The 23,980-nt window shown below is 38.5% G+C and overlaps 1 protein-coding gene across 12 annotated transcripts in view; it reads right to left on the reverse strand.

The window, feature by feature from the left end:
- LOC106505750 (uncharacterized) overlaps positions 1-23,980 on the reverse strand; it is a 742,696-nt gene that overhangs the window by 390,469 nt on the left and 328,247 nt on the right. For 10 of the 12 annotated variants that reach the window (XR_014824350.1, XR_014824343.1, XR_014824354.1 and 7 more), the window contains one exon: positions 871-1,018. The exons of 1 other annotated variant lie outside the window; for it this stretch is intronic. The gene's annotated coding sequence lies outside the window, so the exon portion shown is untranslated. Of the gene's footprint in view, positions 1-870; positions 1,019-23,980 lie in introns of those variants that run through there. One more of the 12 variants, XR_014824347.1, reaches the window with a different exon arrangement.

The raw sequence follows: 23,980 nt of genomic DNA on the forward strand, positions 1-23,980 counted from the left end.
ATGCATAGCTCTCAACAAATATTTAAAAATATCCAGGACCCTAGAAATGTCAGAAACAAGAATTATCTTTTCAACACACTGGATGCTATTTTCCCTCCTACTGTATACCAGTTACACTGCCTTACTGCCTTTCTATAGATGGGCAGTGCCTTCTCCCCCTTGAGTCTCTGCACATATGTGCCCTCTACCTAGACTACTCCCTACTTCCATTGGCTGATCCTCTTACTCATCCTTTTGATATGTGAGCAACTATCACTCTGACTGCCTGTTCCTCCAAACTACTCCTCCTATATTCTTTCAAGGCACTTACCACAGTTTATAACTTAATATCTGTGCAATTATATGACCAACATCTGTCTCACATTAGACTTTAAGCTTCATAAGGATGGGAATCCATGCCTGGCTCCTTCATTACTTTATCTGAACTTGGAACATCGTATACAGCTTGTAATATTTGTTGTGTGGATGGAAAATGCATGAATAATAAATGAATTAATGAGTATCCTAAGACCTACTTTTCACAAAGCCTCCTACAACTAAACTGGCTTATGCGGTTCTCTTAATTTTCTGAAATTTTATATTCTCAGGCATAGGAGAGCAATACCATTCATTTGAACACTGTTTCTTGCTACTTGTTATTTTATATAAGTAAATCTTATGTACTGAGCTGACATAAGATTTCTTTGGGACAGAGATGGGTTGTACTCTCCTTTCATAGCTCCCATCTCACCTGACTCATTGTTGAGCACATATTAGGAAATAATCAGATGCTGTCTGATGACCCACAGCAAGTCAGCCAACTGTAGCTCAGTCTATTCCACACTAATTTACATTAATTGATCTAACTGATAAGGTAAGTATACGACTTGCCTCTCAGATGATCATCAGCTTCCTAAGAGCCTAGGTTTTCCTTTTCCTCTAGAATGTATAGGGGGGTACTGGATACTCAGCAGATTCAGTCAACTGTATGGTGACCACAACAGAGATATGCAGTCAGTAGCTCTATTTTCCATGAGACCTAAAAAACAAACAAACGAACAAAAACATATAAATGGGAAAAATATTAAGACTAGTCTGAGTTTTCTTATCTCCTTTGCTTCACCCAAGTTGTAACTTCCCCACTGCAGAAAGCTGAAGAACATCACACCGGCCCCCACCTGAATTGGCATTCTTTAGGGCTCCTGGTCCCACTTCTTACAGCTGTATTTGACTAAGTCAATTTACATCACTCTATCCTGATACTCCAACAGTGTGTTCTTCTTCTCAGTTAGAAGCCTGCGATATGAACTACAGGGATGGTCTATATCTTTTTCATTTACTTCCCAACTGCTATTCACTTTTAGGACAAGTCCATACACTTAATCAGGCATTGGACTGACTGATGGGTAAATTTTGGACAGGTTAGCAAGGGGAGGATCAAGATGAATTACTGTGTGTGGATGCCCAGAAGCTCAGGCAATGGGCATATTTCATAGCTCAATCAACAAAGACCTGAAGGCAGCATTTGTCCTATATCACTATTTATGATCAAGGAAGCAGGAGCAAAATACATAGTCTGTGAACCAAAAGAGATCCTGTTTAATAGCCTGGAAAGCTATTGTAAAGGTATTATAGCAACTATAAAGTTGTTATTGTTCTTATGCCTTAGGATGTACCATACTCTCAGAATCAGAACATGGCAATGGTACGCCTCCTTTTGAGAGGTCACAATATAAACTGTGTGTTTCACATTAAGGTTGGCCACATCTCTATCTAGGAGACCAAATAACATCAATTTCCAGGTAGAACATCAATCAAAAATCTCCAGATAGAATGGTATGTTTTTCACAAAACTGCCTGGTGTACACCCCATGTATTAATTTGCTTGGGCTGCTGTAACAAAATGCCACAGACCAGGTGACTTGAACAACAGAAATTTATTTTCCCACAAGAGAAACTATGGCTAGAAGTCCAATATTGAAGCATCAACAAGTTTGGCATCTGAGGCCTGTCTCTTTGACTTGCAGATGGCCACCTTCTCACTGTGCTCTCACATGGTCTCCCCTCGGTTTATGTATTGCTTGTGTCCTAAACTCCTCTTCTTATAAGGACAACAGTCAGGTGGGATTACGGCCCACCCATATAGCTTCTTTTTACATTAATTGCAACCTTAAAAGCCCTATCTCAAAACAGTCACATTCTGATGTATTCAACATATGAATTTGGTAGAGACATAATTCAGCCCTTAATATCCCTCATCCTTGGACTAACCATTCTGCCTCCTAACCAGTCTCTCCACACCTCCAGTATTTTCCCCATCCAAATCATTTCAGACTGTGGCCAGAAATCCTTCTTAAACAAATTTTGACCTTATTATCCTCCTGCTTAAAAAGAAATTTTAAAAAATTGCCTGTCGATTATAGAATGAAGTCCACACCTAGCTCATCACATAGAGCTCCTTCCAATTCCAGTCTCATGTGGGTCTCTTCCATTCCCAAACCCAATTAAACCCCTCCCTCTTCTCTTCAGAGGTCTCTCACTTTAGAGCCTGCGAGCAGGGCCTTTGATCAGAAGCTTCCTTCTGCCTGCAACATACTCCACTGTCACCCAAGACACATCTACTCCAACCATCCCCCACCATCACTGCCCTTCAGCACCACTCTCATCAGTACCATCTTTCTAAGTTCAAGTTCTATTCATTTTTAGAAGAATTCTCAAATTCTCCTTCCTCACTGTATTCTCGAATACGCTTTTCCTGGTAAATATGTTTTGATACCTCCAAGAGAAAACAATCTCTCCTTCCAATATCCTAATCAAACTTAGGAAACAAGAGAACCTAGCAAGAAATATGTTTTCTTCCTTGGAGACAGGATCTATCTAAGTTTCCTGAGGCTACCATAACAAATTACTATAAATTTGATAGCAGAGACAATATCAATTTACTCTGTCACTGTTCTGGGGGCCAGAAGTTTGAAACCAAGCTATTGGCAGGGTAGCACTCTCTCTTGAGAAACCAGGTAGAGTTTGTTTCCTTCCTCTTCCAACATCTGGTGGCCGCAGGCATTCCCTCACTTGTGTCCACATCACTCCTATCTGTCTCCACAGTTCCATGACCTCCTCCTCTTCTGTCTGTCAAATCTCCCTCTGCCTCTCTCTCATAAAGACACTTATTGGATTTAGGGCCCACCTGAAAAACCCAGCATTATCTCCTCTTTCTAGATTCTTTTTTTTTTAATCCCCTACAAAAAATAGGAGTGAGAGAGTTAAGAGGTGAGACTCTTGAGACATTATTTAATAAATGTCTCATTTATTAAATTCATACAACAGGCATTTGGTGTTTCTGGATTCTTAATTGTTTCTGCAAAAACCCTTTTCCAAATAAATAATATTAAAGGTTTGGGCAGGTAGGATATGGACATTTCTTTTCGGGGGGGGGGGATTTATTCAACCTACTAGAGAATTCTCAAATCTATAACACCAGTATGTCTTCAGAGTCTTATATAACAGGTGTGCAGCATATATTTATGGAGTGAATGGATAACCAGTAACCTGTTAGTTCAGTCCTAACCACTGAAAAATTGTTCACTGAATGAACAAACTATTAGTCTGATATAACACAATCAGGGGATTGATTTGGTGTTGCCAAGATAAAGCTTTTATGTATTGCTGATGCAAAAAGGAAAGGAGAATAATTGGTGGGTTCCTAGTATAAACCTCTGAGCTGGATGAATTGCTTATTGATAATTTTTATATCCTTTTGAATTATTTATTTGGACACTTTTCACTCTTAATCAAAGAGAACTTTCCTATGTTTCCAGTACTATTTCAGGGTATTCTAAATATTTTAGTGCCAGGAGTGTTAAAATGTCTGATGCCATTATTCTCATATAAAACAAAATAAAATTAACTCATATTTTTAATTCCACATGTTTATCAACATTTTTATACAAAACTAGATTTGTAAGTTCTTAGTAGTATAGATCATTAATGATTTAAAATATAGCATCATTTTGAATGATAATTTCATTTATTTTTAAGTAGATATAATAAACAGCATATATTACAATATGTTGTGATATTTAAATAAATAAATCTACTTTTGTTTTTTTTAACTTTAGCATAGCTACTTTCTTCAATATAGAAAAGACCTGTTTAATACCATAAGAGTAGGCAACACTTTATACTCTTCAACTGTATTCCCATGCTATATTCTCATTAAACCACATAACAATCCTGAAAGTATAACCTACTTTATTCAAATATCTAATCACAGACAAGTTTCTTTTCAGAATGTAGTCTTGTAATGATTGATTTAAATCCCTTTCACATAAAACTGCACCCCAAAAGATCAAATACCTGAGAATAAACCTAACCAAGGAGGTGAAAGACTTATATGCTGAGAACTATAAAACATTAATCAAGGAAATTAAAGAGGATTCAAAGAAATGGAAAGATACTCCATGTTCTTGGGTTGAAAAAATTAATATTGTAAAAATGGCCATACTACCCAATGCAATCTACAGATTCAATGCAAACCCTATCAAATTACCCATGACATTTTTCACAGAACTAGAACAAACAATCCAAAACTTTATATGGAACCACAGAAGACCCAGAATTGACAGAGAAGTCCTGAGGAACAAAAACCAAGCAGGAGGCATAACTCTTCCAGACTTCAGGCAATATTAAAAAGCTTCAGTGTGGTATGGGTACCAAATCAGACATACGGACCAATGTAACAGAGAACCCAGAAATAAACCCAGAAACCTACAGTCAATTAATCTTCAACAACAGAGACAAGAATATAAAATGGGAAAAAGACAGTCTTTTCAGCAATTGGTGGTGGGAAAACCGGACAGCCGCATGTAAGTCAGTGTAACTGGAACACACCCTCACACCATGCACAAAAATAAACTCAAAATGGTTGAAAGACTTAAATATAAGATAAGACATCATCAAACTCCTAGAAGAGAACATAGGCAAAACATTCTCTGACATCAACCTTACAAATGTTTTCTCAGGTCAGTCTCCCAAGGCAACAGGCATAAAGGCAAAAATAAACCAATGCGACCTAATCAAATTGACAAGCATTTGTACAGCAAAGGAAACCATAAACAAAAAACAAAAAAAAAATAACTTACAGAATGTGAGAAAATAGTTTCAAATGATGCGACTGACAACAGCTTAATCTCTAAAATATACAAACAACTTATACAACTCAACAGCAAAAAAGCCAACAACCCAATGGAAAAATGGGCAAAAGACCTGAATAGACATTTTTCCAAAGAAGATATACAGATGGCCAACAAACACATGAAAAAATGCACAATGTCAGATTTTTAGAGAAATGCAAGTCAAAACTACTATGAGGTACCACCTCACACCAGTCAGAATGGCCATCATTATTAAGTCCACAAATAACAAATGCTAGAGGGGTTGTGGAGAAAAAGGAACCCTCCTGCACTGTTGGTGGGAATGTAAGCTGGTACAACCACTATGGAGAACAGTATGGAGGTACCTTAGAAAACTACGTATAGAACTACCATATGACCCAGCAATCCCACTCTTGGGCATATATCCAGACAAAACTTTCCTTGAGGAGTTCCCATCGTGGCGCAGCAGAAATGAATCTGACTACGAACAATGAGGTTACAGGTTCGATCCCTGGCCTCACTCAGTGGGTTAAGGACCCAGCGTTGCCACGGGCTATGGTGTAGGTTGAAGATGCGGCTCAGATCTGGCATTGCTGTGGCTCTGGCGCAGGGCAGCGGCTACAGCTCCAATTAGACCCCTAGTCTGGGAACCTCCATATGCCACGGGTATGGCCCTAAAAGGACAAAAGACAAAAAAAAAAAAAAAAAACTTTCCTTGAAAAAGACACATGCACTTGCATGTTCATTACAGCACTATTCACAATAGCCAAGACATGGAAACAACCTAAATGTCCATCAATAGATGATTGGATTAAGAAGATTCGATATATATACACAATGGAATACTACTCAGCCATAAAAATGAACAAAATAATGCCATTTGCAGCAGCATGGCTGGAACTAGAGACTCTCATACTAAATGAAGTAAGTCAGAAAGAGAAAGACAAATAACATATGATATCATTTATATCTGAAATCTAATATACAGCCCAAATGAATCTTTCCACAGTAAAGAAAATGATGGATGTGGAGAACAGACTTGTGGTTGCCAAGGGAGAGGGGGAAGGAGTGGGATGGACTGGGAATTTGGGGTTAATAGATGGAAACTATTGCCTTTGGAATGGATGAGCAATGAGATCCTGCTGTATAGCACTGGGAACTACATCTAGTCACTTATGATGGAGCATGATAATGTGAGAAAAAGGAACGTTTATGTGTATGTGTTACTGGGTCACCTTGCTGTACAGTAGAAAATTGACACAACACTGTAAACCAGCTGTAATGGAAAAAAAAATCACTAAATAAAAATTTTTTAAAAATCCCTTTAACAGAGAAAAAATATTCATCAGAACCCATAAAAATAAAAAATAAAGAACCTTTTTTTTCTAAAAATCCAAGGTCTCTCCATTGTCCTAAGATAAAAAGAGATGCAACCGAGAAAAAAAAATCAATGGAAAAACTTATCTTGGGAATAACTGAACAATGACTTTTAGAGTCTTAGAAACCCTGGAGGGCTCAGACTTTGTTATATCTCAAAGGGGCTAAGTGACTTTTCAAAGTCACAGGGTTCCTGGAGTCAGAACCACAATCAAGTATCTTGATTTCCAGTCCCATGAGAACATGAGGACAATCAGAATCTGCCATAGACTTCGATGTCCATCATCAGTTTATGACACAGAGCAGTTAGGAGATGTGATTGTATAGCTCGGTGTTACCTGGGTTCAGGAAGAAGGGAAACCCAGGTTTGCTGGAGGTAGTTCCTACCACCTGCAGTGGCCACTTGTTAATACCTTCTCAGCACGGTGTTCATTGATGTCACATTAGTAGACTGAAAAGCCAGGGTAGAAGAATTTATATCATGGAAATCAGCAAATGCTACAGATTAGGACTTTACTGGGGGAGGGGGAGTTGTTAAATATTTATCAGTTTACCATTGCTGAAACCCTCTCTCTCCAACCTCAGGAAGAACAGTGTTCAGCTTAGATTCCCTAGACACCAGATCCATCCAGCCTGGAATGCCATTTTATCACCTACTGTTAGACTGCTAGCTTAGTAAACTTCTGTTCACCTCCCAAGTCTCAACTCAAAAAGTGCTCTCTCCTTCTGTTTCCATCACCCTCTCCCTCTCCCTCTCCCTCTCCCTCTCTCTCTCTCTCTCTCTCTCTCTCTCTCTCACACACACACACACACACACCTGCCCTCCAATGTCGAATTCTTGTCCATAGTTTACTGAACTATGCTCAGTAAATTCTTCCACCAGGTCAAGAAAAGACTGGATTGCAAACATGTTAAATGTCTGTCCCCCACACACACCAGACTGTGAGCAACTTGAGGGCATGGACATGGGATTTTCTTCCCCATGGTCTCAGCACCTCGCAGAGGCAGACATTGGGTACTTTAGTACGTGGATCTAGAGTCAGGTCATAGCTCTTTCCTCCTATGCATCTGCTCTGAATTAATAACTGTAACTGATCATAAAATAGAACAGTTTGGAAGAAACAAAGGCAAATATATTCTAGGGTAGCAGAGGACTACTTTTTACACACTGTACTCTGCTCCATCAGGCATCTAAAAGAAATTGCATGAAAGAGAACGTTCTTACTCCTATGTTAAAGTTATGACACTGGATTATAATTTAATTATATGTCTCTTTATTAAATTTTAGTTTTCATGAGGTTAAGGGCAATGTCCTATTCACGTCTGTGTTCCCAGACCTATCTCAATACCTAGTCTTAGGATGAGTCCTGAGCCATTAATGGCTCCAACTAAGGGCCACTCCCCATTTACTGCCACTATCCAGCATTTAGTCCATCCCCCAAAGAATGAGAGGGGGAAACATCAGGAGGCTTTGGGGGAGAGGTAGTGTGAATTGACTGAAGTATGCCCCAAACAGGGACCTGCACACCCCGAGACATAAACTCCAGGAATGGATGATCTCTTATCACTAGTCAACATCTGGAAATTTATATTTGATTGTAAGGAAAGAACTACATCTTGGAAAAAGAGACCTGCCACTTCCAGAAATCCCAGGTTTCCACTAAACACTGGGATAGGAGGGTAGCACAAGGGGTGGGGCAAGCTAAGACATCACCTAAAAGTTGGGCTTATTTTCCGACTTCAAGAAACACAAAACCCATCAGCCTAAAAAAACATTAGAGATTTATGATGCAGAAATAAGTAGCTTGTGCATGATGCATTTCCAGCTTATGGCAATACAGCTATTAGAATGGAATGCTCTCCAATGTATGGGACCAGATTAGACTCCATTGCTACCAGCCAAACAAGACTCAGGAAAATTGGCAATTGCATACAAATGGGAAGAGATTAGTATTACCTCTGCTGTTAGACTCTTCCCAGTGGGAAGGTGACAGAGCATTCATTTGCAATAGACATCAGAAAAAGCAGACATGTGTCTGGGATTTCTTTTAAAGATGTTGCTTTTTCTTTGCATCTTTCCCTGAATAGTGTTGAATTATTGCTTTATTCATTTATTCAACATTAATCAGGCATCTCCCAGTGTCAAGTAAAGTACTCAACCCTGCAACTCAAAAATAAATAAGAAGACCCTTACCCTCAGGACTTTACAGACTAGTGGGGAAAAAGGATGAACAACTGAAAATTACAATAATGGAAGTACGCTCAGATGCTAGAGAGCAAAAAAGGGTCAGCTAAATAAGGCTTTGCTTTTGGGGGGGAGTCCAGAAGGAAGGTGTCTGGTGGGGTGCGTAAGGTCTCTGGAAGGTCAGGTTTCCTGGTGAATTCTATTATTGTGGTGAGTCCTAAAGTGTATGCAAGAGTTAGCCAGGCAGAGGGAGGTTGGTGCACCAAGGCATGCAGGTCAAAGAGAAGTCAGGCTGCAGGAGAACCACAGCTCTTCAGATAGGATAGGGGAGCAGAAAAGGCACAGACAGGGGAGAGGCAAGGATAAGCTGGTTCTGTAATATAATCCAGGGGAGACCTGAAGGCATTCTGCCCCACTGAGATTTTTTCTTAAACCTAAAGACAAAGGTGGTGTTTGAAGTAAATATTAACAACTCATTATCAACCTAACTACCTGAGTATGGAATCTGTTTCTGGGATATAGTCAATTTTCCTTTGTTTGTTTAGTTTTTGTTGAGGAGAAGGGAAATGGATAGATACTATTTTTTTTTCAATTTTTTGCTTGTTTGTTTGTTTGTTTGTTTTGCTATTTCTTTGGGCCGCTCCCACGGCATATGGAGGTTCCCAGGCTAGGGGTCCAATCGGAGCTGTAGCCTCCGGCCTACGCCAGAGCCACAGCAACGCGGGATCCGAGCCGCATCTGCAACCCACACCACAGCTCATGGCAACACTGGATCGTTAACCCACTGAGCAAGGGCAGGGACCGAACCCGCAACCTCATGGTTCCTAGTCGGATTCGTTAACCACTGCGCCACGAAGGGAACTCCCGATAGATACTATTTTTAATCTCTCTAAGTATCGGTGTTTCTAATTTCATAGATAGAAGAACTGCAAGGGACCTTAAAGATTGTTTAATTCAGTCTCCTTATTTTACAGATGATCTCTACAAAGGTCAAATGACTTGCTCAAGGTCAAATAAATAATGAAAGCAATAGAATCCGTTTCTTTTCTCTTTAATCTCAAATCCGTTGAGTCTATGAGAGAAATTAGAAACCAGCCTGGTTCTCTGAGTGAGCAACATTTCTCAGGAAGTTAACCTCTTCCATTAACTTTCAATTTATAAGCTTTCAATTCAGGTGCTGCCCTTTACCTAACCTATTCTCCATATTCCAGGACTATGTTCCTTTTGTAGGCCGTGAAACATCTCCTTCCTGACCCCACCCCCTACCCCCACTCTATCAGATCCCCTTGGCAGACAAAGAACATAGAAATAAATCCTTACCCAGAAGGCCTGGCTCAAAGAGGCAGTCTGCCAAGATGTTGGGGTGATATGGCTGTATGTGCTTCAGTCCTCATTAAATCATTTGGCTGTTTTTTAAAAATAATATCTAAGCAATAGTCTCTGATTCAAACATTCCCTGAAAATAGGAGACTAACAAACCCCAGAAGACCCCTTAACCATTTCCAGTACCAGTCAAGGATCTTATTACCCTTTTTTTTGGCCCTCACTTCTCCCAAACTTGGGATTCAGTCTAGCAAAAATGCAAATATTTCTTGATCTACTTTATTTATTTTACAACTTTGGGGACATCCTTACAAGTCCTGACAAAGTTTGGTACTATGTCACAGTCATCATTTAAAGTGAGTTAAAATGCTTAAAAAAAAAAAATCTCATAAGTTATATTTTTAAGGAAGTGATTCAGATAACGGAAAATTTCAGTTAGTCTGTCTTCCTTTGACAAATCTCTCATCAGAACCCTGTTCAGTAATAGAGTCTGAAAGAAACCCTCTTGGAATGATATGGAAGTACCCTTGTTTCTCTCAAAAAAAATGACCAAGATTCTAGTTTAAGTATCACTCTTAATACAGCAGCTGTGGACTTGACCATCAAAACCCAACTACAGCCCTCACCATATCCTCCCAAGGAGTGAAGCCTGGAGAAATCTGAATAAATTACCCATACTGATGTAGCAAGTTCAGCTCTTTCTTCAAGCATTATCATACACATTGTAAGTGATCAAAGACTGTTTACAGAATAAATGAGACTTGCCAGGTATGAATTCTTCTGACACAGAAGTATACTTACAAGCCTAGTATTACAAGTCCTCAGAGACTACATTTATGCAAAACATGTCTCTTGAGATTCAGGTATGAAGTTGTTGCCATGAAATTCTCAGCATGAATATCAGAAGTAATGATCAAAAATTTGTGGAGGAAACTACATAGATGTTGTTTTCAGGCTTATTGCCCACCATGTCCCACAGGATAAAATGTTATGCTGGGAGTCAGTGTGCTTGGGCTCTTTACCATTGAGACTTGAATCCCTGCTTTTAGAAACGTCTCCAGGGGAAACATTTGCCAACTTCTTGGGTTAGTTAATAAAATGGAGTTCTTTAGGCTTTTCTGCCAGGCACTATGCTCAAGAAACCAGGTACTAATTAGGTGGTTATTTTAGAAATATGACTTTGAAAATTCTCAATGAGGAAATAATATCTTGCCTTAATTTTTTTTTCCCACTAATGCCTGTATTTAATCGCAGCCAAGATCTAGGCTTCCTACAAGTTAGAGATACTCTCAGGTCATTCTAAAATTAAAATAATGCAACTGTACATGGGCATACCGGAAAGTGCAATTTAATACAGAGTGGCAATGAATACAATTGAATATACTATGGAGTTTTTGTGGGGAGCAGAAGTGGGGTAGGGAAAATGGTGAAGGATGCTGCTGAAGCATTAGTTTGGTAAAAGAGCACAAAGGGATTACCGTATAAAGAATTTGGGATTAACTACTCCAACGCTCACCCTCTCCCTGGTCTGTAGTCAGTGTCATCAGAGTATTTGTAACACTTTACTACTCAGTTATTTATGTTTGTCTTTTCCTACTAGATAGTAAGCAACACAAAGGCAGAGCCTGTATCCAAGTTTTCTTTTTTTCCTCCAGTGCTAGCAAAGTGAGAGGTAACCATTCCACACTCATTACCTAGTATCATTATTACTGCTGTAGAGACTCAAAACAAGATTGTTTGGGAACATATTTATTAAATGAATTAAGGTATAGTTGATCATAAAAATGAACACAAATAGATACACAGGGAGAGAAAAAGCTGAGGAAAAAACCCAGATATGCTTATATTTGAACTGGAGAATTAGTTCATAACATATCCAATTTTTTTTTTAATTTTGAACTACTACTTCCCAAAGATCAAAGATTTAATTTTCAAAAGTAAAAGTTACATACAATATTTTTTAAAAGAAACCAAATAGGAAAATTTTGGGAGGGAGAAGGAACTATCCCAGCTCCCTATGTCTTGTGTTGGAAAGATAAATAAAATTTAACAGTCAATAAGCAAAAAAAAAAAAAGAAGAAGAAGAAAGAAAGAGTGACTAAAGAGTCTGAATATTGGTTAGGAAGGGACCATCTGATGCAGTGGGACAGGTTTAAGTGTTTTCCATAGCATTGTATATTACTCTATAAAGGTAAACCACAAAACGGAATTTCACTGACCTCAAGCTACCTCTGTCACATAAGCAATTCACTTCAGTCAGGTAGGATATACAGCAAAATTCCATACAGTAAGTGTTATGTGCTCATTGACTTTTACATTAAAATTAGATTAAAAGAGGAGTTAATGGATTCTGCTGTGCTGCTTGTACTAACCAGCTTCTGGGGGAGTGTCATTTAAGCAGATTAATCCTATGGGTCAGTATAAAGTCAATCCATGTAATATTCTAAATCAAATTTCACTTCATATACTGATTCAAGATTCTCTTCGACCTTATGAAATAAGAGTAGAACTTACAGACTCTCTCCCTTACAGGAAATGTTTCATTCTCAACTCAGCCCAGAAATAACTAAGTTCTATGACTTTTCCATATTTGGGATTTTTGCTAACAACAAACAAATAATAATAAAATAACAATAGCAATAATAACAATAACATAATCATAATCACAGTAATTTTTGAGCACCTGTTATGCACCAGGAACTTTGCTAAGTGCTATTCAGTAAGAATATTATCTCTATTTCCATTATGGGAAAGGTGAGTATCAAAAAACATTTGAATAAGATAAGCTAGTAAATGACAGAACCAGAAGTAAATCCCCAGGTCTGTCCAGTTCCAAAGCTTGAAATATTTTCATTGTTGTACTTCCTTTTTTGCACTTTTTGCCCCTCTTTATGTACCTTATGAGTTCTAGTCAAGTCAACAAATATGGCCAATCCCAATGAGGACTTAGGAAAATTCACAGGCCCTTGGCATTAAGGATCTTGGTAAGACCATGAGGAGTGAACCTGTCTGAGGTATTATTATTATAATGTTACATGAGTCATTTGTTGAGTTTACAGGGGAGTCAAAGTTTAAGAAAAACAAAGCAGCATATCGAAAAAGAACAGGTGCTTTCTTTGACCCCAACTGTAATTTGCAAAAGGCCACCATTCCATTTAAAAGGAAAAATAAACAAATCTATCAGTGTATACAACATGGATGGCAACCTGAGAATGTGTGTTTCTTGTGATAAACTCTAATATACTTCCCCCAACAGAGAACAGGGATTAGGATCTGGGAGAAAAAGAGGAATGTGTGTGTGTGTGAAAGGGAGAGAGAGAGAGAGAGAGAGACAGAGACAGAGACAGAGACAGAGACAGAGAATGAGGAGCAGGAGGGCTTTTGTTTATATCTCCCAGCCTGTTTACCTTCTTAACAGTAAATACAAAGAGCACGTCATCTATGAAAATCTTATCAGTTGAGAGTTTGAGGCCAGTAGTGGCTCTTCATAAATCAAGAAACCCAATCATATTAATAAACATTACTTATATTTGTCCAAAATTTTGTATTTTTAAATAAACATTTTTCAATTTTCCCCATTAGAACCCATTATTTCTTATTCATTTTTAAATATGTTCTGAGTAATTTAACCTAAAACATGATTTTTGAAAAAGGAGCAGAATGCAGGCAAAAGAGCTCAGAACAGAGGGTCAAAAAACTTAGTTTCAAATTCTTGCTCCAAGATATTCCAGAGATGTGTGTGACTTTGGGCCATTAGCTTAGCCATTCTACCCATAATTTACTTCCATTCTAAAATGCAGTTATTGTAAAGTGTGATGGGCTCCTGACTGATTAAACAAATGAAAAGGTAATCAAATAAAACAAACTTATTAGACATCATTTGTCTTTCATAAAGTACCACAAAACATTAGCTCTATTTTGTTATTTATTGTTTAATATTGGAGACATTAACATGCCCAGCATAGAAATCTCTCTCTCTCTCATTCAATAAAAGCACTTAAATGATAATATAAATAATTCATTTCAACAGCATCAGAACATTAGCCAAAAAGTCAAAATTAAAATATAAAAGCACATCTACTTTACTGGCACTAAATATTTTAGAAATTATTCTACTACTCACTACTACCCAAAAAAGTAGGGTGGGATATAATTATTTCTAATGAGATTCTCAAGATATTTATCAGAATTTTGATTCACTGTCTTTAAAGTAATAGGAAAAATTTTAACTGTAAGTTAACAACTGAAATTTGTTTTTAAATGTCTAAATGGAATGAAATTTGAAAGGGAGATCGTATAGGCTGATGTTTAAAGCATTTGATTTAAATGACATCAAGAAAGCCTAAACTATTCATTTGTCTTCACCCAAATCTTCTCTCCTACTCTGCCAATATTTACTGTAGCAAGTTACTGTTTTTCTTTAAGTATTGTGCCCTGCCATAGTTTTTAGCATATGTGAAAATTTCTAGAAAGACCTCACATTACAACCTATGAAAGCAAGCTGGAAAGAGCCAACCAGCCCTTTGATAAGAGATGACAACTTGTTTTTAACCTCCATTTAATTAATGACATGGAAATAAACTAGAAACTGGTTCTGTGGGCCCTAGATCCATGCAGGAGCTATACCATCCAGCACAGAGGCAGGACAAGGGAGGCGGGATGTACTTGGCAAGAGCTGCTACACCTGTCCCAACACACTCAGGGGAGAAAACCTCAGTCAAGACTAGCAATGGTCTGCCTAATGCCACTCAGCCAACCCAGAAGTCATATAAAGAAATTAAAAGCAAAGACTATCCAGCTTTCTAAGCTGCAAGTGCAATGTTTTTCTCCCTCTAATATATTCATTCACATTATGATTTAATTTCATTTTATCAGACTACTTTTTACTGTGACCATATGAAAAGGGACAGAAATTAGTGAAAAAAAATGGGGGAAGAAATGTAAAACATCTGAAGTTTTAGGCAAAATGGTATTGTCAAGAGTCAGTTGGCCCAAAATCATTGTAACATTCTTTATTTCAAAAAGAAGACAATGAGATCCCAAAACACCACAAACCGTAAGAAAAACATATAAACTACAGGTACTCATAGAATTTCTTATCCTGAAATGATAGAACAATTTATATAAGCAATCTAAGTAAATATAGGAAAACATCTTATGGCATTTTCCCAGTCAACTGATCTATGTGTTAAGCCAGAAAGTAAGTGGGAAATATTGCATGCCTCTGCTGTGTTGTCAAAGACGAAACATATGAAAGTGGTATGAGAAGAAGAGGGGAAAACCCTGTATCTGAGCTTCATAAAAACAGCTTATTATAGAAGAACACATAAAGGTCTCATAACTAGCCTCTGTGCATGATTAGGTACATTAGCTGATTTTGCAAGATAGACTCCCATATCCCACTGATGAGAAGCAATTGACTTGTCCAATTTATTGAACAATGTGATATACTTAATCACCTACAAGCCCGACTCAGAGCTTTTCTAAATGGCACACATTTATTCTAAGAAAATCATTAAGTTCCCAGTTTTCAGTATTTCATTTTTCTTCCAAACCTTCCTAAAACTTACTAGAAAGAAAAACTGGCCCCCGTGGAGACCTTTGATCCATGCAACCATGTACCAACCCCGAATAATAAGAAACACAGTAAGAGAGTCCCTTTGAATGCCCTGCTAGAGGAGGTGCTCTATGCTTGGCATGTCCAAACTGGGCACTGGGACAGGGCACACGTTGATGGGTTACCCCAGCGCAAGAACCTTGCTTACCTACTTAAGAGAGTCTTTAGAAGGACAAAAAGTAGATTGACTGGAGAGGGAAAAAAATCCTCATATACAATGTGTCACATAGAATCTTTTACTATTTAAGCATAAGCATAAGCATAGCACACATAGCTATATGCCCAAACCAAGTATTTGTTAATTTGAAATGTTAGGTGAAGAACAAATTACAAATAACATATCATAGCTTGGTAGAGTAGAAAGTATACAACTTTTACAGTAAATTATGGGTTTAAATCTAGGTTTAGTCATTAGCTGTGTGAGTGTAGGGAACATTGCTATACTTCCCATAGACTGCTGCGTCTATAATACCCACCATGCTAAATTGTTGTAAGTATGGAAATAATATATATGTAATGTATAGCTCCAACAGGTGCTAAGTGAAGGGACATTCTTATCATCATTATGACTGCAATAGGATGCCAGTGTTTATATTCATTTCTAGAAGACAGGGGAGGGTCTGCATTGGTCTTAATAGGGTGAGATGCCTTCATTCTCTTCTTATCCTGCTCTTGAGTTGAACCAGACCCTTTCTCAGCCTTGATCTAACATTGTTCAGAGTTCAGTCTTTGCAGTCTGGTGATGTTTGATTTCAGCTATACAACTGCATTTCTATTTTCAGAAATTTTAGCTTTAGGGATCTTTTCAAAGAAAATCTCAGTGATGTAAAACAAATAGTAGAGCTATTCTGCTGGAAGTCTCCTTAATACCAACTCAACTCTCCTTAGCATTCCCTAAAATACAGTCAGAACCCCAAGTATTTTTTGAAAGTATATCCAGCGGTTTTCAGCCAAGGTGATCCTAACCCACAGGGGCCATTTGGAAAAGTGTACAGGCTATTGGGCTGAAAAAGTGGTGGGAGGGGGATGAGGAAGCCAAACATCTTGCAAAGACAGGGATGCTCCCTCACTACAGAGGACTATCACTTCCAGTGCCATTAACACCCCCACTAAAAAATCTCAGCAAGCTCTCCCTCCTCCTCATTCTTGTTAGGGGCCCAGTGAGGTGGATGCATCACTCTAGTAACATTCTCCACATAGTGCCCTCTGCTCAGTTCTGCTTTAGTATGAAGACTGTTGTGTATCTCCTTGGCGTTAGCCTGGAACAAAAGACTGTCTTCTAAGTCAAATACCACTGCCAGGCTCTTGTAGCCTAAACATTGTGACAACTATAGCAGGGCCAAGCAGAAGTCTGATGCTGAGAGAGATTATGTATCTTTTTTCCAAGGTGAAACACATAAGATGGGGGACCCGGATCTACTGGACTTCAAAGACTATTTTTCCACACTCTGACAAACTGCTTTTCCAGCAAGTGATGCTAATCCTCATGTAACCAACAGAAGCTCCATACTAAGCACCACGGAGAATAGACTTGCGGTTGCTAAGTGGGAGGGACTGGGAGTTTGGAGTTAGTAAATGCAAACTAACGCATTTGGAATGGATAAGTAATGAGATCCTGCTGTATAGCACAGGGAACTCTATCTAATCACTTGTGATAGAACATGATGGAGGATAATGTGAAAAAAAGAATGTTGGGTTGGGTCACTTTTCTGTATAGCAAAAATTGACTTGACATTGTAAATCAACTATAGTAAAAATGTTTTTAAATAAAATAGAATAAAGCCACAGTCTCTGCTCACCCAAAGCTTGCAATCTGGTTGGCGCTATGGCACTACAGTTCTGACACCAGTTCCAGTGTGTGGGTTTTTCCCACACACCCACCAAGCAATTCTTGGACACCCACTGAGTTTTGTACAATTCAACTCTATTCCGACACTGTCTACCCAGAGACAGCAAAAACTATCAATACACAATGAATGTCAGTTATTGTCTGTGCTTCTGAACCATTGCCTATATAGATTGAAGGTTCCAAGAACTGCCTTCTTATATTTGCTTAGGTTACTAGAGCAGCTCACAGAACCCAGTGAAACTTTTTTTACTTAACTAGATCCCTGGTTTATTATAAAATTATATAACTTAGGAACAGCCAAATGGAAGAAATACATAGTGCAAAGTATGTGAAAAGGGGTGCCAAGCTTCCATGCTATCTGGGCTCAACACTCTCCCCAAACCTCCCTGTGTTCACCAACTGGGAAAGCTTCTGAACCCTGTTCTTTTTGGGAGGCTTCATTACATAGGCAAGACTGATTCAATCATTGGTCACTGAACTCCTCTACCCCCCACCCCTCCTTTACCTTTCCCAGAGTCAGAGATGCTGAAAGTTCCAACCTTCTAGTCACCTAGTTCCCTTGGCAACCAGCCCCCATTCCCAGGTGACCAAAAATCTCCTTATTAACATAACAAAAGCTACCTTTATCCCCCAAGAAATTACACAGGTTTTAGGAGCTGTGTGCCAGAAACAAAGACCAAATATATATTTCTTATTATAAATCACAATATCACAGGGGCATAGACCTCAGAAGCATAAATACCAAAACAGGAAAATTGCCATGTGCCTTTATGAATTGGGAGGCTGGAGAGATCCTTTAGGGCAGAAACTGTCCAGAGATGTTCATGAGAAGGTCATACTTTTCTACTACAAAGTGAGCACTGGATTAGAAGGTCAACAAAATTTTTCTATAAAGGGTCAGACAGTAAATAGTTTAGGCTTTGTGGGTCACACAGTCTCTGTTGTAACCACATAACTCTGACATTAAACATAAATGAAGCATAATAATAACATAGTATGTAAGCAAAGGACATGGTTGTGTTCCAATAAAACTTTATTTACAGTAACAGAGTGGGCTGGATTGTATTTTCCAGCTATATTTTGTCAACTCTTGGACTTCACTACAAACTTGAGTCTGGGCTTCAAGGCTTTTCCAATTGGACTGAAATCTGCCTTTTTAATCTCATTATTACTCCTCAACAGGTAAAGGATATTAAGGAACGAGTTTCACTTGAGTAAAGCAATGGAGGCAAGGTTGTGTCCTATGCAGAGAAAAATTAGCTTGGCTAGACCAGAGGATTCTGTTGAAGAGAAGACAGAGACTGAAGCAGATTTGAGTCCAATGCAGAGTGCTCTTGAGGCACTAAGCAACAGGCAATAAAGAACATTTCAGGCATTTAGAAGGAAAGAGATGTTTATATAATATTAATACTTTTGAGAGTAAGGTTTTTCTTTAAACTTCCTAGAGGTCAGTAATATTTGTGGTAGACATGTAGATGTACCACCTGGGGACACCTGCATTGGAAGGACTTGCTGTCCAGATGAGGTGCTGTGTATAGCCAGCCTTCAGCTGTCAGCTCCTTCAGGGTCTGCCTTCACTCAGAGAGATGCCTCCCTCACACCAAGTCCTTCCCAGGCAGCCCACACCTAACAACCGAGAGAGGCAGGGTACAAAGGCCTCTCAGAAGGACACTCTGATGGGCAATATTTGTTCCAAAGCTAGTTGTCTGATGTTCTGACACTTTGTAGGGCTTGCACTGCAGTTAACCTCTTCCTCTGCCTTACACTGCTCCTTGCAACTGAAATACTCTGAAAACTGCCCTAAGGAGGAAAGGAGAAATATCAAGACATAAGTCATAAAGGTGAAGAGGGAAGTACATGCAGCCATGTACACATTTTACAGAAGTTTGCTGCTGGTCTCAGGAAGGTTGATACTAGTCACAGACATCAATCATCACTGAAGGATTTTAGTGGGGTTTTTTTTGGACATAAGAAGATGCAAGAATTGGGCTCATAAAATCTTCTCCTAAAAATATCTACCTGAAGACCTGTTCTTTCAGTTTTCCCAGAGCACAGAGTGCCTCACTCCTGGTCTCTACTCTGAGCTCCATTCAAGGGGTGCTGCAGGTCAGCATCTGCAGTGGCTCATGTTCTACTCCATGTAGAGGCTGATGGCAAGTGCCAAGAGTCAGTTCACACCTTTGTGGGTTGAAATATGCCCAGCCCCCTGCAAAATTTATATGTTTACATCCTAACCCCTAGTACTTAAGAATGAAGCCTTATTTATAAATTGAGTCATTACAGATATAACTGGTTAAGATGGGGTCATACTGAAGTAAGACAGGCTTTAAGTCAGTATGACTAGTGGACTTATAAAAGGGGAAACCTGGACACAGACATGCACACAGGGAGAATGTGGTGTGAAGATGAAGGAAGAAATTGGGGTGATGCTGTCATGAGCCAAGGAAAGCCAATGATTGCCAGCAAACCAGCACAGCTGGGAGAGAGGCCTGGAAGAGACTGTCCCCATGGCCCTCAGAAGGAACCAACCCCTGCTGCACTTGGATCTTGGACTTGCAGCCTCCAGGACTGTGAGACAATATATTTCTATTGTTTAAGCCACCCAGCTCATGGCACTTTGTTTTGTCCAAATGGGCACATATCCTACTCTCTATCTCTGTGTCTAATGACAGAAAAACAAATCTGTGACAATACTATTTTAATTAAACTGAAACTATTAAACAACAGTGTGGTGTGCCCTAAATTAAAGAGTAAAAAACCATCTTAAAGGTTTCATGAAGATTTTTACATTAAGATGTTAGGAAAAAAATTCAAATTATTTTAATTTACATAATGGAAGATATTTGTGTGTATATTTTTTTAAGAAAACAAGCAAAATAAAAACAGAGGCTATAGGAAAAGGAGAGAGGCAGAAGCAAGAATGTGGGAGGATAAGCAGATGCCTAATAACAATATTTTCCTAAAATATCAAAAGGATGGGTTAATTAGGTAACATGAAATTGCTGATTGTACTGAGTATTCATAACAAAAAGAGAAAAATGTTTCATGTGAGAAATTCTGCTATCTTTAGAGAGAAACCACTGTGTTCCAAATTGTTTAATATATTCAAATTATGAACTTCCTACCAACCTGCCTCTGCTAGAGTCAATAGTGAATGATATTTTCTTTGTTCTAAAATATATAGATTGGAGTTCTCGTCGTGGCTCAGGTGTTAGCCCGACTAGCATCCATGAAGACGTGGATTCGATCCCTGGCCTCACTCAGTGGGTTAAGAATCCAGTGTTGCCATGAGCTGTGGTGTAGGTTGCAGACATGGCTCGGATCCTGCATTGTTGTGGCTCTGGTGTAGGCCGGCAGCTACAGCTCCAAGTGGACCCCTAGCCTGAGACCCTCCACATCCTGTGGGTGAGGCCCTAAAAAGAAAAAAAAAAAAAGACCAAAAATAAAACAAAATAAAATAGATTAAATGTAATGAAACCATTTTTTCCTCCATAACAAGACAGTTTCTTCAAAGGTTTTATTCATGACACCACTTGCAAGTCTATTACATGGCAGTGACAGAGTTTGGTAAGTATTACCACAGCTCCAAAGGTCCGAGTTTACCTTATTGTCACCCAAGCAGATCAAAGGTTAAAGTGGATAAAAGAAGTAGTGACCACAATGATTTCAAATTAAATATGACTGGATTCTGCTTCAAGTCAACCTTAGATGAGCTGGTGACTTTGAATAAGTTTCTTCTTTTCCCTGGGTGCCATTGTCTAATTTGTAAAATTGAGGGTTGAACAATATGACCTATAAATGTTGGTGGTTCTAAGAGCAAGAGGTTCCTTTGAGTATATTACGAACATTCTGTAAGATTTTTGATCCTTGCTGATAACAAGATGACAAAGTGAATTATACGTCATTAAAGCTAATTAAAAAAAAAGATGACAATGCCTACCTTGAAAGGTTACTGTGAAGAATGGTCATGATATATACAGAGTCTGCACTTAGAAGGTTATATGTGGAATCTAAAATATGGCACAAATGATCCTATCTACCGAAGAGAAACAGATCACAGACATGGAGAGCAGACTTGTGGTTGCCAAGGGGGCGAAGGAAGGGCGTGGGATGGACTAGGTGTTTGGGGTTAGTAGATGCAAACTATTACATTTAGAATGGATAAGCAATGAGGTCCTACTGTAGAGTACATAGAATTATATCCAACTTCTTAGGGGAGAACATGATGAAAGATAGTATGAGAAAAATACTATCATGGTGAATCACCATGCTGTACAGCAAAAATTGACACAACACTGTAAATCAACTATATTCTACTAAATAAAATAAAATAAAATAAAAGGAGGTATTCCAAATCAGCAGCTACTAACAGTCTCCTCATGATAACATATGTTAACATGGGCATTTTAGTTTTTAATTCTTTTACTAGCAGTTGCTTACTTAATTTTCTCAACAGAATTAATCAGTCTATAAAAGCAAATAATAAAGCTAGAGAGATTTCCAAGAATATACCCACAGAGACAATAAAACCATGAAAGTATCTTCTCTTTTGCTTTCATGCCTCAGCTGACTGGGGAAATAAATAAATCTTTAGTAAACATTTCTGGCATCAGATGATATTTCCAAGCATTGTATTATGCTCCAAATGCCTGTATAAGTTAATTATCTTCACAAATATTGGTAATTATTTGGAAAGTGTGCTTCTGCATCTATTCATAGCATCATTAGGACTCGATCAGGAGGGCAATAGTCTATTTGTGCTCAAAATGGATCCGAAATAGGTTACTTGCTGTTTGTGTACCCTAATATTTTCACAGGAGAATAGGGAAGTTTATGTTAATGAAAGGTTTTGAGATCTTTTTAAAAAATCACTGAGTATCAGACCTGGGTGAAAATTTAGAGATACAAGTAATTAAGTCTCCTCCTCTTTTTTTATTTGAAGTAACTAGAGCATAGCAGGTGTTAAATGATTTATCCAAACCCACAGCTTTATGGTGATACAACTCAGACTAAAATCTACATGGCCTAACTTCCCAACTAGTGTCCTTTCCACATACTACCCTGATTCATTACAACAAAATAGGACAGGAAAAGATATCCACATACATGTCTTATTTTGGGGCCATATTGATATCTGGATACATATGTTATCTTTTAACTATGCATATTTACTCTCATCCTCACTTTGATGGTAAAGAATATAAGAACAGGCCAGAATATAACAGGTATGCTCTAAGAACCATGTCATATCATGGGAAGAGCATGGGCTCTGGCTCTAGGAAGAAATGAATTTAAATGATAGGTCAATGCAACTATGAGCTAGTTACTCAACCACTCTGAACCTCGATTCCCTGTAATTCCAATGGAAAGGAGATAATACCTATCTTGAGGCCTTGACAAGGGAGCAGACACACATGTAAGGATTCTAGCACACAGTAGGTGTTCAATAAATGTCAGATATTACTATATCTGGGACCCTTTCATGGTTCAGTCATTTGGTTCCTCAGTGTCCCTGCAAGGCAACCTGGAAAGGATTGAGAATATCAGATTGAGAAAATTTTGCATGCAGGTATAACTGCCACTAGCTGCCATAGTTATGAGATCTTGGCCTTGCCCTAGCCTTAGTTCCTGCCTGTAAATGGAAGCTAAATTCTACTGTTTCCACCAGGCTCTAAGCTATCTGGGGGATACTTTGTTTCCCCAGTGCCTTTCCCAGGGAGCTTAAAGAATCTCACATCGATTCCTGAGTGATACAAGGAGAACACAGAGTTCAGAGCAGGGCAGACCTGCCATCCTGTCTGTCCCGTCTCTCCATTCTGTCCCTGGAAGGCTCCTCAAATAGGTAGTCTCTTAACCACCTTGAAGACCCCTGCTCTGAGATGTCTAGAAAGTTAGTGTCTTCATATTGCTCCAACATATATACCTGGCACAAAATTACACTGCCCTCATGTATCTAATTTCCTGTGAGAAAGTTACATTTTCTCAAGAAAACAGTGTTCGGATACCTATGTAATAAAAATACCTTCCTTGTTTACTCCTTTCCTCCTCTTTCCCAAAGCTCCATATTGCATGCCTTGGTGTGATTTGAAAAAGCTGTTCTCAACAACTCCTCCCCCTGGCATGTCTTTATTCAAAATACAGCATGGCATTACTAACCAAAAAGACGTCTGCCATCTGGTGAAGTCCTATTTTTACTGCCGAGGAACCTAAAATACTAATTACCTTAAAATAGCAACACCTTCTTTTTATTTCTACAGATTCTCTAGATACTATTTTGAAAATTTTTCTCAAATATAATTATTTATCAGAATATATATTTGCATGGTATTCAAGACTAAGAGAAAGTCATCCAAACACAAATGGCTGCGGACACTCCTGCAACTTAAGTATCACCCAAGTGTTTAAATAAAATAAAGGCCTAAGACATGTATTTAGAGATTCAGAAAATAAATGATAAATGTAGTGTCTAGTTTTATGTAGACTAGGCTTTCTATCCT

Source organism: Sus scrofa, chromosome 13 (genome assembly GCF_054392235.1).
Source record: "Sus scrofa isolate SSC_HxYL_T2T_F1_AM1 chromosome 13, Sscrofa_HxYL_maternal_Yorkshire_Landrace_v2.0, whole genome shotgun sequence".
NCBI classification, from domain to species: domain Eukaryota; kingdom Metazoa; phylum Chordata; class Mammalia; order Artiodactyla; family Suidae; genus Sus; species Sus scrofa.